Below are 12,245 nucleotides of genomic sequence, written 5' to 3'. Positions count from 1 at the left end.
GGTTGTTAGTACTCTAGTCTTCTTTTTATTAATATCTCATGATACAATTAATACATTTTGTAGATGAGGATCAAGTCCCAGAAAATAAAAGGCTAGTTTCTTTATTATACCTGTTTGCTGATTACATTATGGTATTGCTCTGCTAGAAGTGGGTAAGTAGGCAGGAGAAATAGTGGGTAAATGTGAAGGAAGCCTAATATATTTTTATGGGGGGAGGTATGTTTAAAACTGGCTCAACCTTGCCTAAGACAAGAACCCAATGCCATAAGTTCATATAATTTAGGAAAATGAGTTCCGAGGAAGTAATCTAATTTACCCAGAATAACATGGGAAGAAGAGGAATAGGATAAGAATCAAGCTTTTATTAATTACTGTGTGGCAATTGCTATTCTGACTGATTTACAAATATCATTTCATTTGACAATCACAAAAACATTGTGAGAGTCAGAATCCAAATTTGGGCTTCCTGTAGAGTATTAAGAAAGTCACTTTAGTTTTCTAAGGCTTGATTGTTGTTATTGTTGTATCATTCAGTTGTGTCTGACTCTGATGTACCATAGTATGGTAGACTCTTCAATCCTCCACTGTCTATTGAAGTTTGTCTGAGTTCATGTTTATTGTTTTCAAATTCACTCTCATTTTCTTCCATCTCCTTTTCCTTTTAACTTCAATGTTTACCAATGAGTCCTATCTTCTCTTGTAGCCAAATATTTAAGTTCCAATTCAGTATTTGATCTTCTAGTGAATAGTTTGAACTATTTTTTTTAAGTTTTGACTGATTTGATCTCCTTGTTATCCACTCTCAAAATCTCCAGTCATACTTTGTTACTGAAAAAAAATCATAGCTTTGACTCTATGGATTTTTGTCATAAAGATGATGTCTCCATTCTTTTAGTGTGCTGTTGAGATTCAGACATTTCCTTCCAAGTACAAGCATCTTTTAATTTCATAGTTGCAGTTGTATCTTCAGTGCTATATGAGTCTAAGGATATACATATATATATATATATATAACATCTAACACTGCTTCTATTTCTTCTTCCCTTCTTTGCTGGAAAATGATGATCTATTTTTTTTTTAATATACTGAGATTTAAGGGAGACCCAGGTTAGAAAAGCCCCACATAGGAAATCTAAAGGGAGGCTTTTAACCAAAACACATCAGTGCTGGCTAGTTGGTTCTGGTTCAGAAACCATAGATCAGCAGCCTGAAGCCTCTACAAGAAACTCAGGGAAATTCCACTTGTGCCCTAGGAAGAGATGTCAACTTTTAAAAATGAGCAAAAAAACAAACAAACAAAAAACTGTGATCATAGATAGCTATTTTGGAGACAGAGATGAAGAGAACTCAAATCCTAGGGACACGAAAGGCAAAACAGCTCCAAATGAAATGTCAAAGGTGGGTATGAACTGGTCTCCTAATCAAAAGAATCTCTTGGAAGAATTTAAAAAAAGAATCTTAGAAAAAAATTAAAAGAAAAATGGGGACAATAAATGAGAGTTTTGCAGGAAAGATTGGAAAAGGAAACACAGAAATTAACCAAAGAAAATAGCTCTAAAAATACATTTAATGAAATGGAAAAAGATATGCTGAGGAAAACCAATTCTCAAGAAATAAATATGGAAAAATGGATAAAAAGAAAACAACTTTTTGAAAAATAGAATTGGTGAAATGGAAAAAAAGAGAACAAGTCCTTTTAAAATAGAATTGGTGAAATGGGATAAAAATCCAATGAACAAAGCAACTCCTTAAAAGTACAACTGGCCAAATGCAAAAGGAGGTAAAAAATTAACTGAAAAAAAAATCTTCTCTATAAAATAAAAAGTTCAAACTAGTTGATCACTTGACTTCCTTTCAGAATAAAATCCCATGATCCTCTGAAGTCCATATGATGCTAATGCCAATGTTCTCTTACTCTATCACTCTAGGCAGTGCACAAAAAAAAAAAAAAAAAAAAGAATATGTCATGTTTTCAAGACAGTTACATCTTTTCCACTTTTCAGTTTTAGTTTTAAGGAAAGAGTCAGAAGAAAGAGGTCTTTATCACAGTGTCTGAATGGGGCAGACATTTTAATTAAGGTACACTGATGTTAATTACTGGAGTTTCAATATCAGAGTAGGCTATGGAAAGAGGAAAAATATGGAGTGATGATTAAAATATGCTTTTCCAATAACTTACAAAACTACCACATTCATTTTTAATGGAACTCTGCTTATTTTAGAAACAGAAGAATTTTTATCAATTTAAGTAAATCGGAAATGCTATCTTAGTATACTTATAAACCTGGTGTAGGCATTTTAAGTATAAACATGGCTAAGGATTAGAGGTGAAAAATATTAATAAAAATTCATAAGGAATAGCAAATTAATTGTGTGTGCTATATTAAAATGTCTAACTGAAAAAAAAATGAAATTGATTCTAGATTGCATTAGGAAAGGTACTATATCCAAAAATAAGAGGTGACAGTCATATTTTTGGCTAATAACAAATTGTTTTGTGTTCAATTCAAGATACTAATGATGAAGAAGAACATGAATAAGTTATATGGTGTAGGGAGGAGAGCAAAAATGATGTTACATTATAGTTCTGTGTAAAAAGAGTGTGTTTAGACTCTTGAATTTGGAGACTGAGACTGAATTGAAGCAACTAGAATATTTAATTTGGAGAAGAAAAGACTGGTAAGATAGCTGTTTTCAAACATCTGGAAGTCTGCCATGTTGAAGAAAAATTAGAATTGTTTTGTTTGATCTTAGAAATCAATGGATCCAAGGAACAATGGACAAAATTTACAAAGAGAAAAATTTAGGTTTCTTGTCAGGAGGAAAACCAACAGCAACAATAATAACAACAGCAACAGCAATAGCAACAAACCTTTCTCCTATCAATTTACACTTATCCCAAGGTGAAATGATTCACTGAAAGTACAGCCAATTTACACTCACTGAAAGTCTTCACTTAGAGGCAAGATTACTAGATTATCAAATATGTGGAGTGCATTTTATGGATAACTATTGTGTTACATGGTCTTTGAAGTCTCTACCAACTTTAAAATTATGTAAATCTGTAATAAGTTACATCTATTAATAACACCTTTAGACAACTGAAGGTTTTATTTTTAAGATTTAGCATTATACGATAATAGGTTTGACATTTATTATATATAGAATGCTTCATTCATTAACTTATTAATTCAATAAGCATTTATTAAGCACTTGTTATGTTCTAGTACTTGTATTATGTACAAGTACTATATATTTAGGGAAGATAAAAAATACAAATAAGATACACATACATGAGATACTCCCTTAATTATACTCTGAATTAAGTTAATGAACACTCATGAATACTAAATTATTTTAAATTTTGTCAAATCCATTTCTTTTGTGATTTGAATTAGATGATGCAAAAAGTATATTTCAAATGACATCAATTTAGTTGGAAATTTCTCTAATGCACAAAATGATGATTAAAAAAATATGAGAAGGCAGATCAGCAAATAATCCATGATTTAAATTTATTTCAATGTCAGATTGGTAGCTAACTAGCAGGAACCCAAATAGACTGACATAGCACCATTAGCATTTCACCAAACATCTTTAATTAATTTATATTTGCAAATAAAAGTTTCTCAATTTTCTTAATTTCCTAGAAGCCCTATCATGAGAATTGCCATGAGGGAGTTAGATGGTGTGATCACATGGAAAGGAAGGATATTCTCCATTTCTAAATAAGTTTTCAAGATTAACTTTTTTCTCTTTACAGAAAGCTCAGTACATACAGATTTACAATAATTGCCTTGTTGGCACTTTGGGGAACTTTCACTCTCAACGAGCCTTAATAGATACAAGAGGGTTTATTTCTCAATTCTTGAGGGTAAAGCAGTCAATTCCTTCAATTAATTTTTACTAGAGTGGAGAAAGTTGAAAAGCATAATTCCCTTTGGGGGCCTTGAATAAGGAACTCATGGACTGATCATGATCCTTCAGGGGATCAAGTAGAATCTGCATTATAATCAAAGTGTGTGGAATTCTGTGGCTAGGATAACTGTCTAATGATATAGGACTTTATGGCACCCTGCAGCATTTTCCTGTCTGAATGAATGAATGTTCATTGTCTTCCTTGCAGGGTCCAATGCTCATGGTGACATTTTGGATGAGTTTAGGAAATCACAAGCATAAATGTGTACCATATAGCAAAGGTAAGAGTAACTTAAATGCTACAGAAATGTAAAGATGAAAGGATTACAATAGAAACTTTCAACTGAGATGCTAAACTTGTTTCTTTCTCTTATAAATTATTATTCTTTTAAAGCATTTTTCTTTTCCTTTCACTCCCCCACCCCCAAAAAAGAAAAAAAAAAAGAAAAAAAAATTGTAACAAATATGGATAGTCATGTCAAAAAAAAAAAAAGGCTTGCATTTGTCATGTCAAAAAATGTCTTATTGCCTTTCAAGAGGTAGGTATCATTTTTAATTTTCACTCTTTTGGAATTATGACTGGTCATAATATTGAGAAGATCTTATGTTTTCTTCTTTTACTCTATCCTCTCACTCTCTCTGTGTGTTTCTTTCTTTCTTTTTGTTTCTCTCTGTCTTTCTTGTTTCCCCAATCAGAAAGTATTAATAATATTTAATATTTAAAAATAATTATACTTATATATCATGGTAAATTCCAACCACATATATATATATATATATATATATATATATAAACATATACATAACAATGTAAGAGGATGAATTTTCTCAGAAAATTTCAGTATGAGTGATAATTTCTTCATTCCAGAATGCAACTTTAATCTTGTTATATCTTATTTCTTTCTAATCACAGAATGTGAACAGCTCAACAATATTTTTGTAACATCTGAATCTTAAAGTTTCAATGACATTCTTCCTATACTTATAATAATTATCTCTTCATATATCTGAAAGAAAAAGGGAGACTAAATTTGTTCTTTTCAATTCTATTCCAACAAACTTTTTTTCTTTCTTCTATTTCCCTCCCTCACCAGGTAACAAGAAAAAAAAGATAAAACAATATAATATGTTTATAACAAATATAATATATACATATAGGCATACAAATTTATAACATTTATAACTAATAAAACACGTATACATATACATATTTGTATGTGCGTATGTATGTGTGATTCCTTAAGTCTAGGGATTTAGTAAGCATTTCTTTTCTCTTCCCTTGTAGTATTCACCTACCATATATATCTATCCATAGTAAAATATTTAAGTAACACTTCTGATTAACACTAAATTCATATCTACTACTCCCAATCTCTAAAGGAAAGCTCTATTTCTATATCTCTAACATTCTCTATAGGACATTTCTTTTGGAAATGATGATGAAACTTTCAATGTGTCTAAATAAGCTCAAACTCATCATCTTTTTCCCCTTCCTGTTAATAAAATTAGGTTCTCCTCTTAATTAGTTATCCCCAGTTCTTTCTCCCAATTATATAAATTACTTGAGAAAAGAGAGGAATACAAGGAGCACATGGAGTGTCAGAGCTGAAAAAAGACCTCCAATCATATCCAGCCCATTAAGATCTTTTTTTTATCTTAGCCTTTTTTGATGGTGTGACCTTGAAGAATTCATTCCCCTAGCCAAGACTTTTTTTTAAAACATGCCTCACAATGCTTCCACTAGCATTGTTACAAGATTGTTAAATGACCAAAGCACTTTGTAGATAGTGAAATGTGATAGAAATGAAGTCACCAATGTTTGGTGTAAAGAGTTCTGCCTTTGAATATAGAGGACTCAGGTGTTTTTCCGGTTACTTACTATCTATGTGACCTTTATGAAATCACTGAAACATTTTAGGACCTTATTTCCTCATTTGCAAAATGAGGGTACTGCTCAAGGAGGACTTCATATGATTCCTTTATTACAAGGGACCATTCTTTTTATTTCTGAGATTCATAGACTTAGTACCACCTTTGACTTTCTTCCTCTATATACAATATGTCATTATGTTCTATGAGTTCTGATTCAGAAATTATTTCTGTGTTCAGTAGTGCTTTTCTATTCTTCCCTGCTATTGCTTCATCACTTCCCTTCTAGCTTATTGTGTTACTGTCACATCTATCTTCTCAGTTTCCCATTCTACACATCATTCATAGATTAATCTTCCTAAAACAACAGCTTTGCCATAACCTTCACAGACTATTTAAGTTCACAATGGTTTTTAATCATGCTCAATTCTATTATAATGAAAGTAAAATCCCTTCTTCCTTTCCTCTTATCATTTGAGGATTTAGGGTCTTTTTTTCTGTGCCATATTCTTAGTAATACTTTTTTAAGAAAACAAAAACATTCTCATCTCCTCTACACATTACCCCCTCCTTATAGTAATTTGGCAACAACATTTTTCTTGATTGAAAGAGTAATTCTTCTAAGTAGTGAAAATAGCATGAAGATTGGTGACTTATAGTAAAAGTAAATATAAATATATAGGAAAGATGAAGAAACAATATCAGGCTATCCATTTTAGTCTAAATATTTCTCTAATAGATGTGCTACTCAATTTTGCATCTATAGGTTATTCAGTTTGAATGGGAGAAAATTTTTTTTCTCAAATTTCTTCTAGCAACTAATCTGCCAACATGCTATCAAACAATCTTAAATAAAATAGCAAAGTATTTAACTGGAACCCAATAAAAAAAATTGAGCAATAGAATCATTCTAACCTCCTGAATATACATGAATATAATGTCTCACAGATATGTCAGGGTAGGAGAGAAATGAAGGAAACAAACAAGTAATTATCAAGTGTTTTCTATGTTTCAGATACTGTGCATTTCTAAAATATTACCTCATTTGATTGTCACAACAACTCCAGAAGGTATGTATTATTATTATTACCATGTTATAGTTAAAGAAATTGAGGAAGACAGAGGTTCATTAACATCTGAGAGCCATACAGTTAGTATCTGAGACTGATTTTGAATTCAGTTCTTCCTGACTCCAGGTCTAGAAACTATTCATTGAGCCACCTCATTGCTCCAAATAGGAAACAAATACTAAGAACATGTACCTTCCAAGTTGAAGAGTGGTTTCAATATCTGTGGTGTCTTGCTTTGCACTATAAGGATTTTTTTTTCCTGCCTGAGTTTTCATGATAGTATCTTGATATTGATACTATCATGAAAACTCAGGCAGGAAATCTGCCTTCCCCATGCTTTTCCAATCTATCCCAATGACATACTTTCTCTAGTTGCCATCTACTATTTCTTCACTGCATGACAGCTGTTTTAGCTGTCAGTAGTGGTATCAGTATTCTAAAAAATAATTAGGAATTTAATTACCAATAAATATTAATACCTCAGTATAAAAAGGAGGAAAAAGTATAAAAAGGGGGAAAAAGAATTATTATAAATCAGTAAAATTCTATTTCATATAATTTAAATGATTGCTTATAAAACTTAATGTGGTAATAGAAATTATTCTCCTCTTTATGTCTTGAATTTTTTATTTACTTCTATATATCTGTTTATATTTTATTTGGTGCTCTTTTCTTTCTTTTTGGTCATCTCTATTATTACTAATTTCTTCTCAATAGAAACCATTCTTTGTAACAAATGAATCAAGCAAAATAAATCAATATATTGGTCTTGTTTCAAATTCATTGTTTATTCTGCATCTGTAGTCCATAACATCTCTGCCAAGAGGCAATAGACATGTTTTATCATCAGTGTTCTGAAATAATGGTTAGTCACTGCATTCATGACTAACAGTTTGCCCATGTTTGTGTATCATCTTATCCATAAATGATTGTGAGCTCTTTGAAAGCAGAGAAAAATAATCATTTCATTTAAAATATATAGCAAGTTTTCAATGAATATTTAAAAGGTAAGTGGCAAATAAGTAAATAGAAAAATATTTCTGGGGCATGTGTATGTATATCTGTGTGCAGTGTACTACATTAAAATATTGTTGGTCAAGAAATTTACAGATAAATTATTCCACAAATGAAAATGAAAAAAAATAAAGACTAAAAAGGTCATGTGTTTATAATTTGAACTCATCAGTACTTCTTCTGATTGTATTTGAAGGCTGCAATAACAATTATTGAATCACTTTAATTCAGATATTACTTGATGACCTGAAGCATCTGTGACTTTGTCATATAGAGATACTCTAGATGTGGAGATTTGCTTCAGCATGAAAATATTAATCCAATTAATGTTTAGAAAAAAATGTCTGCAAATTATAGCAAAATCTGACCTGCCAGTTGTTTTTGTACTGACCAGGAACAGAGAAAAGTTTCTACATTTTAAAATACAATAAACATTATTTTAAAATTAAAAAAAAAAACATTCTTAGTTCTCATTTAAAAAAATGTAGTGGATTGCATATGGCCCACTGGCCATAGCCTACTGTTCTCTAATTTATAACCACACTCTCAGGGATTTTCTTGAGGTTACTCAACTAGAATGTTCAAAGGAAGATTTCAATTCAAAGCTTCCTGACCTCAGGCCCTAAGTATTATGCACTCTGCCATGAAGTAACTATTCAGTATTTTGGCAATTAAAATGTCTAACATACCCAGATCACCTGAACTATGAGGGCCCTAGCTATTTATTCACCTTATAGTCTGAACCTCTCTTATTGTGTAGGCATTAGTGAGTCATTCAATATTTATATTCAATAACCAGAGAGAGAAGGGAGAGTTTGGGGAGAGAGAGAATGAATGCAAAAACCATTTATTTTTTTAAATCAGTTAAAGAATAAAGAATATATATATATATATATTTAATTTAATGCACTATAAAAACATTATTGTTGGACTGTTTCACTAAGGAAAATCATTTCCCTTTGGTATTCTTAAATTAGTGGGAAACAAACACATTGGAGGGGGGGGCGGTTTGAAATCTTTATTTACAGTTGTTCTTAAGTACAGTTTTCCAAAGAAAAACTTATTTTCTCATAAAATTATGCTTTAGTTTCACATGATTAAGGCCTACTGCATAACACACTAATTGATTTCAAGACTGGTTTAAAATGTTTTCCTGAACAAAGTCCAAAAAAGACCATTTCTCTAGATTTTTATTTCCATTGAAATTCAGAATGTTTGCTATGTAAAATAGATTTTAAAATCCATTTCATGAAGTCATATTCAAATAACCTTTATTTTTCATAATTTTCTTTTAATTTATAGGCAAGTGAAATTGTTTTCTTTCACAAAATCCATGCAAGGTCAATAGAATAATGACAGACTGCAATTTTTATTTTTCAAGACTAGAAAAATCTAGTCAACCTTTACTATAGTTTCTTGAAATTTCTGCCTCACTGAAGTAAAAGCTAGAGTTTTCTTTTTAGATGTCTTTCAGAATAAATTTCTTTTGCATTTGGTCTCATACCCAATGGTAAGTTACATATGTGTGTGTGTTTGTATGTATATACATATATACATATACATATGTATATATGGATATGGATATATATATATATCCATATATATAAATATGTAATTTAAGAGACAGGGCCAATAATTTGCTGCATCTCTCTTTGTCCTGGTATAAATATACGGACTTGTTTGTTCTCTAATGTCTATGTTCTCTCATTAGCTATTGCAGAATCAAAGAGTTTGCCCTTTAGAATCTCCTGACCCCATACAGCTAGCTCTGCATGCCAACTTTGTGAGCTGCACTAAATCTCCTGAGCATGAATGCCTGCTGGCAACTGGACCACTATAAACACCTCCTCTATGATCTGGTACTATTGACCCCAGGGTATCTCACAGGGAACCATCTGTTATGTTCCTCAAATGGCATAGATATGCTTTCGCCACATGCTAACTCCTCACTCATTGCAAATCCCAGAATCCATTTCCACTAGATTCCATGTATTGAATCAAAATCTAATATGTACTGATTGCAGAACATATTTTCTTTCTTATATTTTTAAATAAAAAAAATACTTGTCATCATGATAATTTATTTTCTCAAATTCTTTTTAAAAATTCTGCTCTAATTTTTTAGTTATTAAAAAAAAAAACTTTCTCATTTCTCACCAATTATAAGAGACAGAGTTAGGAAAATTTTGTAGCAAATAGGCAAAGTCAAGTAAAGTCAGTTCTCCAAATATGTTTTATTCTCTATCCCAACCCTATCTTCATAAGGATTTAAAATGTATTTTTCACTATTGGTTTTATGGAATTATGATTGATTAGAGTTGTTTTTTGTTGTTATTGTTGTTGTTTTTGTCTTTACTAGGTTTTTATTACATAATTTTTTTCCCTGATTCTACTTGCTTCAGTGTATCTATTCATATGAGTCTTCCTAGATTTCTCTGAAAACTATCACCTTTATTGTTTCTTATAGTAAAATAGTATTCTATTACTTTCATCAACCATATTTTATTCAACCATTCCCCACTAAAGAGGACTTTCTTAGTTTCCAGTTCTTTGATACCACAAAAAAGAGTTATTATAAATACTTTGACTTCATTTCCAGTATCTTGAATTAACAACACAGACAGACTGTTAGAGTTTGGCCCTTTAACAATAGATGGCATTCTAGTATTATACTTGAATCCTTCTTTAATGCATTTTACTCCAGCATTCAAAAAGTCCACCACTAATATTACCTTGCCAGCAAAATGACCCATGGCATCACCAATTTCTTATAAATAGCATTTTCCCAATTATAAAGAGATAACACATCTAGAATAGTATTTATTTCTCCAGCTTTGTGTTATAGTTGAAAATCAAGTTCCTGTAATTTTATATTCCATCTGGCTTACCACAGGGAAGATAAAGTTTAAACCACTACAAAGAACTGGGGTCAGCTTTTCTCTAACACAATAAATGTGTTCCCCAAAGTATAGTGGAATGTTCTTTTCTTGTGGGGCTATCTTTTGTATTACATACAAGACAATGTGCCCACAATGTTTATTCCTTTATTGAAATCTTGATCTTTTGATTCCCATTATTTTTCTTTATCTTTTATCCTTCATTTCATTGATCTCCCCCACCTTTAAAAATGTTTGAAATTATCTTTTGATTTTGCACATTTTCTATTTGTCATTTCTTATGATGTACAGTTAACTCTTATGATTACTGTTGACACTATCATTATTAACCTGATATAATTCTTAATGTCATCATAAAACTTTTTCTAGCTAAATTGTCTTTTTTGCTGATTTTTATGTGAACAATTTCCACTGATCTATATTTGTGTGGTATTTCATGAGGATTAAAAAATAATGGCTCCCACACGTTTGTCTTAAGTGTTTCGTTTCTCTTATTTGGTTTTCCCTTTCAGTGTTTAAATTTCTATTAATCAAATATACATAATGGAAGGGATATTAGGCTAACAATCTGAAGGCCTGTCACTTCATTTGTAAAAATAAAAATGATAAAATGTTCAAGAAATATCATGTCTTTGTAGAACAATTGTATCATCTCTGCTGTGTACTTATGTTTTTCAGTGATTTTTTTTCCTGCTTAATCACAGAATATTTTTAAGGGCAATGGATCATAAAATTTAGAGGTAAAAAAGACTGTAGAGATCAATTTCTATCATTAACATTACCGTACATACTAGTAAATGTTTATATAGCCCAATCCTTTTTAGTTTTCAAAAAACAGGTATTAAGAAAATTATTTTTCCTCCCACCACTCCCTCTCCCATTTGAATAAATTAGCAAAAAATGAAGCAACAACAAAAAGAAAAAGAAAAATCAAACACAAAAAAAAAGATCTTTTAAAATACATCTATATAACCTGACAAAACAAATTCCTTGTATTAGCCATTCTCCAAATATCCCTTTACTGAATTTTAAGTATACTTACTACCTCTCTGACAGAATGAGTGCTATGTTCTATCTTCATTATTTTAGATTAATGTATTATCTTTGCACTGATAAAAGTTATAAAGGATTTTAAAGCTTTTGTTTCTTGATAAGATTATCAATGTCCCTTTTTTAAGCTGTGTGCACTTCACCTTGCTTCAATTCATAAAGGTCTACTCATTTTCCTTTGTAATTATTCAATCATTTCCTATTATATAATAATATTCCATTATATTCATATATCACAGTTCATTTAGCCATATCTCAATGGATGGATAGCCCCTGTTTTCAAGGAGGAAAAAAAACTTATAAATATTTGAACTTATATATTTGAATTTATATAACATTTTCTTCTTTTTAAAATTTCTTTGGAGATATAAACATGTTAGCATAGGAAAGGGAAAATAGATACACTAATGAATTGTTGGTGGAGTTG

General features: G+C 30.7%; 1 pseudogene; it reads right to left on the bottom strand.

Moving 5' to 3' along the window:
* Window positions 1-9,240: 9,240 nt before the first annotated feature.
* On the bottom strand, window positions 9,241-9,825 carry LOC127557010 (nudC domain-containing protein 2-like; annotated as a pseudogene).
* Window positions 9,826-12,245: the final 2,420 nt, after the last annotated feature.

This window comes from Antechinus flavipes, chromosome 3 (assembly GCF_016432865.1).
Source record: "Antechinus flavipes isolate AdamAnt ecotype Samford, QLD, Australia chromosome 3, AdamAnt_v2, whole genome shotgun sequence".
Taxonomy (NCBI): Eukaryota; Metazoa; Chordata; class Mammalia; order Dasyuromorphia; family Dasyuridae; genus Antechinus; species Antechinus flavipes.
This window is presented reverse-complemented; position numbering and strand designations above follow the sequence as displayed.